Below are 6,837 nucleotides of genomic sequence, written 5' to 3'. Positions count from 1 at the left end.
TAATATATTAATTAAATTGGTTAATGCATTTATTAAATAGAACATCAATGTGTTAAATTCTTCACTCACTTTGGTCACTTTCATGCATGAATGAATAAAATTATTAATTTCTCTCTTTTTTAAATCTTATACAAATGTTTGAGTGGATCATGTTTCCCCCAAAAAAATATTAATCACAAAACTGTTTTTAAACATTGATATAATCAGAAATGGTTTCTTGAGCAGACAAATCAGAATGATTTTCTGAAGGTAGTGACACTGGAAACGCTTTGTAAACACAACAGATTTATCAACGTGTTCTAATGATGAATGTTGTGTTTCCAAATGCAAATTAAAGCGTCTCAAACCAAGCGCAGCACTACAGTGAATCAAACTAAAAACGTACGGTAACAGCAGACATGTAGCGCGTCCCCTACAGATTATTATATAAATACAGCACAACCGTTGTGCACTCTATTACAGCACTTACCAATCTCAGATTCTCACCGGCCATTCATAAAAGTCACCGGGTCGAAAGTAACACGTTTAGCGCGGATTCTCGCTCGTGTTTTTTTGGTGCTTCTTTGAATGATTTGAACGCATTGGAAACTGTCCTTCAGTATGATGCCCGCCAGCTCGTGCAGCTTCTCTCAGGACCATTCCGGTCCGTGATATTTCCTTTCGTGAGTTTTATTGAGGTAATAGCTTAAGACTATTTGGTGAGATTTCAATCATCATGCTAGATCACCTACACTGTGAGGATATTATCTATACTTAGGGTGTTATGAAATTGTGTGCAGATAGTACTTACAGCGTCAAATGTATTGGCAGTGCCTTTACAAACAGTAGTCAGGGTATAACATATTCTGTTATATGATCTATGATTTATAAACAGATGCTGTCCTCTAGTGTCCTTCCTTGTGTCTAGTTCCTAAAGCCCCCTACAGCTGCTCCTAATCACACTGAAGCTGCTGATCAGTAAAGCTGTTCTTGAAGCGTTTGCAGGAAAGAGACATGCACGGCTTCTGAGTTTGGTCGGAACAATATGAGCTGCAAATGTGATTGATTCTCCAGCAACATCTGATCAACTGAGGGACACCGACACATATAATTTCAAGTGATATACATGTTGGGGACCATTTTATTTCCATGGTGTTTTGAATATGTTTCTTTATGTTTTCTTTCATTATATAATATAATCTCTCTGAGCTAATATACAATGGAATAAATGGAGAAGAAATGCAGATTGGGGGTGAGACATCGTGGAAGCCGGATCTCCTCGAAAGCTTTACTGTTCAACAAAGCCTACTTATCGTGACTGGTTTCAAAGTCAAGACTGTCTGCTTGGAGTCAAGACGACAGGTAACAAGACGAAATATTAGGCATCTTGAGTGTAACAGAATCCATATTAAAGGTGTTGCTAATGCAGAAAACAGCTTTAACCACTAGGTGTCAGCTCAGCAGGAAGTCCAGCACAATGAACAAAGAACGGACTGTCACACAATGTTTTACTTTCTGTATCTCTGTATCTTGATACAGCTTATTGTGGTTTTTCTTGCTTTCTAAAGATTTGCTCTTTTCACTTCACAAATAATTTTAATACAGTGTGTCATAATATATCTTACCACAGTTTCTCCAGTTTTAACAGTGATGATCTCCAGTCCAGCACAGAGGACGCTTCACTCCCTAGTCCTCTTATTTTTGCCAGAGCAGATCCAGTTGCTCTGCGGAAAGAGGGAGTGTGAGGGGTTGGATCATCATAAGCGGAGCAAGCAGAACAAGCCTTCATACTGTGGGGACGCCACAAACTCTCAACCTGTGACGACAGAACAATGCACACTCTTCACTCTTCTCAGATCAGATCAGTTTATGCGGTGACAGATCCGATGGTAGGATAAAAGATGAGAAGGTGTACAAAGTCCAATGTGGTGATGCAAAATCATGGACTGAGATTTACAAAACTGTCACAGAACAGAAAAACATGAGGTCTGATTTAAGGATGTAATATAATAGTACTTTGTTGGCAACAATAGGAGTGTAAAGCGGGCATAGTGAACTTTTGACATAAGTGAGGACAACTGTACTATAAATACATCCTGGTAAGTTTCAGAAACACCAAAAACGTAAGTCGGTAGTCCCATAAACAACAGCTTATAGTTGAAGGCGTCGGGACAAAACAACAGCTTGTAGTAATGCTATACTCTATGAGGTAATAGTCCGTGATAGTAGCACTGTTGCTGTATTGTCCTCTTCTTACAGATCGTGTTGTCCTATGTGATTTGAGGTTCTAATTTATGTGTTTTTGAGTCTAAATCACAGCTTCCACAGCGTCCCTACGGGGAAGGACCATGAGACGGTCAAACCACATCTATCAGCCAATCACAGCAGGGGTGTTCTTTACTTCTGAAAGTCTTACAATCATCCACATCGATTCAAACAACAGCGTTTCTGATGAGGGGTCAAGGTCACCAAACAGGGACAGAAAATTAACTTATTACTTCAGTAAGTAGGATATCGTTTTGATGTAAAAATCTTTGACAACAATTATAAGTTAGACTCAGAGTAATGGTACAAAAGAAAATACAGTAGGCAGTGTTCATAGTCGACCGCTTTAAAAATTACAATGTACTTAGATTCCTTTTTTGGTTTTTTTGCAAGACATTTTAAATTATTTGGACAACATACATAATAATTTATTCACATGCCACTTCTCTGTCGTCTGAATCTACGGTGTTGTCACTGATTTGAACATAAAATACATCTAAATTACTGACCATTAAAATCTGGACAACATCTGCAGCACGGAAGATTTATGATCTTGAACCTTGTGGATTTTTTGAATGTTGTAAAAACGAGTGAATTTGAAGGCTTGGTTCTCAGTGATACTTTACGGAAACGATCTGGCTTCTTTAATCCAGGCAGCAGCTTCTGAAGAACTTAATGGTTTCAGGCCTGACTCTTTTCGTTAACAATGTGATTCAAGACAAAAATCAGTTCAGTCCTCGTGTCTGAGGTTCCAACAACCACAAAAAACTACCAGCTGACCACATGATGCTGTAAGAGCAGATTTGGCTTCCATTATTCTTCCCGATGTGGCAGAGACTGTTGTCAGTTCCTGCACTAGTGAACGATCACCCAGTTCGATGTCAGGGACAGCTGGAACAGATTGAATGATTTCGCTGGGAGGATCAATGGGCATGAGCTTCTTCTTGATGTAGCTGACAAGCTGTGTTTCTCCCACTCAGTGGTCTGTGCAGATCTGCTTTCTTTTCCAGTGTCAGATTACATTTACGTTCTGTAGGAGACATCTGATGAGACTCCACTGTCAAACCCAGAAGCTGAACACGCAAGGGAAAAGATCCCAGATGCCCCATTTTACTCCGTTAGAGCATTCCTATCCACAGCTCTCTTGATGAAGCTCAGATAGATGAAAACATGTTCGAATGACCAAAGTTGAAACCTCCTTATGGTAACCCACAACTCTGTTTGGTGATTTGCTCTCTAGAACACATTTCTGTTGTTGTTTGTAACAGGTAGAGGTGCACATATAGATATGTCTAGATTCATTTGCTTCATGGGAATGCTCAGTATGAACAAAGCATGAAGACTTTCCCCGTGCTACAACCCAACGTCCTCTCTGAAGATCTGGTACTTTCGTGATTTTATGTTGCACACAGTCCTGAGTACACATCTGACGCTTATCTAACAATCAAGCCACACACTCTCATAAGGTCCTCCTCATAGAAGATCAGGTGTTTCCTTGCACAAGCTGCTTGAAACGCCACTTTCACCAGGTGCGGATCATTTCTTCATCTATACACCTTCTTCTCATAGGTCCTTCTCATGTGTTGATGTGGTCTTCTGGAAAGACTCAGGACATGGGTGTGTACTTGTGAGGTGAGAGTCTTGGGAATCTCTCCACTCTCTCGCTGGATCCCTAAACATCTGCTCCAGAACAGCGGAGAGATCCAGCCAGAACACTGGGATGGGGCACAAGCACTGTTAGCGGCTCCTTTAGATGACTTCAGGGGTGAGGATGATCCATGTCGCCCGACCTTCGTGAGCACTGATATTTAGACCTCGTTCCTCGTACTTATATCCTCCTCTCCGTGGCTCATGATGTCAGACCATCGGTACCGACTGGTCAACCGGATTGACGCACTCAGATGGTGACGCGCATCCACCCGCTGTGTGGTCTGGATGGTGATCCGATGAGATCCATTTTAGACAGAGGAGCCGAGATTCCCCACAATGAGGGTTCATCAGCAGCACCGGTCCACACTGTAGAGCTGGTTCCAAGAAATATTCCCCTGTTTTTTCACTTTGCTCTTAACCGTCCCAAGACAGGACGGACCATCATCCAGAACCATCAAAGCATGAACAACACGTTATATTTCATCATTGATCCGGGTTTGTCCATGTCTTGAGTTTTCAGGGGAAAAATGACTATGAAGAACATCCTGAAAGTAATTGACGTGTTGTGTCTTCATCAAGTTTTGAAGTGTCTCTGAAAGGAGAGGGGAAATATGAGCTGGAAGGTCCTGAGTCTCTTTCCCTTCAGCCCTCAGTCCGGTCAACTGTCTGCACAGAGAGGTTTGTTTTAGAAATGCCAAGCGAATCCATTTGTAGCAAAGTCTGATGCTTCTGTCTTGTGAAGGTAAAGGTATAAAGATGTCACTGCATTTGAGCTGTGTCCGCTGCTTGCTGCTCTCCTGGATTGGGTCTCAATCTGTCTCACCTCCTGTCATTACATGATCTATTCCATCTCACTCTCGGTGATGTAGAGCTCTGTGTAGATCTCATCAGGAGTGGGGTTCCACTGTCGCTGTTCATATACAGACGCTCAACACTTCTTCAGCAGATTTGATCTAAACCTGTGAGGACAGAATGCCTGGCGAAAATTTAAAATACCTGCATATAACTAAGCTAACGAGTGCTGTTATGTATTCTGGATATTAATCAAATAATCGTTACAGCATATTAGGAAACTGAAATCAGTCTTTGTATCTTTCCATCTAGATAGTATGTATAGATATATATAATGTTATATTTATATATATATATAATAGCTTTTAATATATATATAACACATCGGGGCCGTTGCTGCTTGAATCTGATTAGCTGACGAACGTTCTGAGATGTGCAATTATTTTCTGGGAAACGCATGGCGAACGTAGTTCCAGGCAGCTTTTTTGACCGCATTACAGTTCCATATCACTTCACATATAGTAAAGCTATAATAATGGTCACGCAGTTTTCACAAAACGGTGTTGTCAGCGCTGCCCTGACGATTTTATCGGTTAGTGTAGCAACTTAAAGGCTACACGACATTTCTCACTAGCGAGGTAATAACAGTGATGTTTAGAGACGCTGCAGCAGAAGAGTGTTTAGGAGATGCACAGAGGTAACGTACGCTAGCCTAATTCACACAATCTCTCTCTCTCTCTGTGTCTCTGTCGTGTCACTCTCTTTCTAATAACTTCATTAATAACTGCATTAGAATGCTATCAACGGCCCAAGCCTCCATTACCAGCTTTAAATGTGTTGTTTTGGTACTAGCAAAAGAGGCATTGGATGAGATGCGGAAGAAATAGTCCTACTCACAATGTCGATTTAAGTACAAAAACCGGACAAATCCCTTTAAATAAATCATCGGCTCGATGTCTTGAGGTGTGGTAATCGTAGTAGAAGCGGAATAATTGACTCCGGGAGGTTTAATTATTAGAAAAATAATGCACACCCGAGGTGGTGATGCGGCCACGACGCGAAGCATACAGTGCCCTCCATAAGAATTGGAACAGTAAACACAAAATTGCTTTCTCTGCTGTGGAGTCAAGACATTTGCAAATATGATTATAAGATGAATATGCGACAAAACTACAGAATGTCACATTTTATTATTAGGTCTTTCAACACACGTTTTACCAAATAAAAAGGACAGCATCATCCCACTATTTGATGTGAGCATAAGTATTGGAACAGTTGAATTTAAGGCAGATGTAAAAGATTAAAAGCTAATATTTAGTTGCAGATCCCTTGCATGCAATCAGACCAGTGAGTCTGCAACCAACAGACATCACCAGACTCTTGGTCTTATGCTTTGAAATGCTTTCCAGCCTTTAATCCAGCTAATTCCAACAGTTGCTTGTTTTGGGGAGTTTCTGTCTTCAGTCTCCTCTTCAGCTGGTGAAATTAATGTTCAGTCGGATTTAAATCTGGAGATTGATTTGGGCAATCTAAGACTTTACATTTCTTTGCCCTGATAAAGCCTGGCTGGGTGTTTTGGGTCATTGTCCTGATCCAATATGAAGCAACTACCAACTATAATACTGCAGTGTTCTTGAATATTGGTAGCCAAGATGGTCGTGTACCCTTCCAAATTCATTCTTCTACTGCCATCATACATTAAGTCATCATTAAAATTAAGAGGTCCTGTTCTAGAGACAGCCATGCATGCCCATGCCATGACACCACCTCCACCAAGCTTTACAGATGAGGTTGTGTGCTTAGGATCATTTGCAGTTCCCTTTTTTCTCCACACTTTTGCTTTCCAATCACTTAGGTAAAGGTTAATCTTTGTCTCATTGCTCCATCAACTCCGTTCCAAAACTCTACTGGCTCACATTTGTGAAGAACCTTGCCTTTCTATGTTTGGTGCTGATCAGAGGTTTGCATCTTGCTGTGTAGCTTCTGAGAGATGAAACTCTAAAAGTGCTGATCTTCTTAGCTGGTAAAACATCTTTGTGTTGAATCAATTTTGTCTTTACTGTTCCAATACTTATGGAGGGCAGTGTATGTGTACAGTAGGTGGACATCCAAAACGTCGTTTCTACCGCCGCTCGTACCGCCGCCGCGGCG

Source organism: Cyprinus carpio, chromosome B25 (assembly GCF_018340385.1).
Source record: "Cyprinus carpio isolate SPL01 chromosome B25, ASM1834038v1, whole genome shotgun sequence".
Taxonomy (NCBI): Eukaryota; Metazoa; Chordata; class Actinopteri; order Cypriniformes; family Cyprinidae; genus Cyprinus; species Cyprinus carpio.
The sequence above is the reverse complement of the archived record's forward strand: the minus strand, read 5'-3'. Positions refer to the sequence as shown.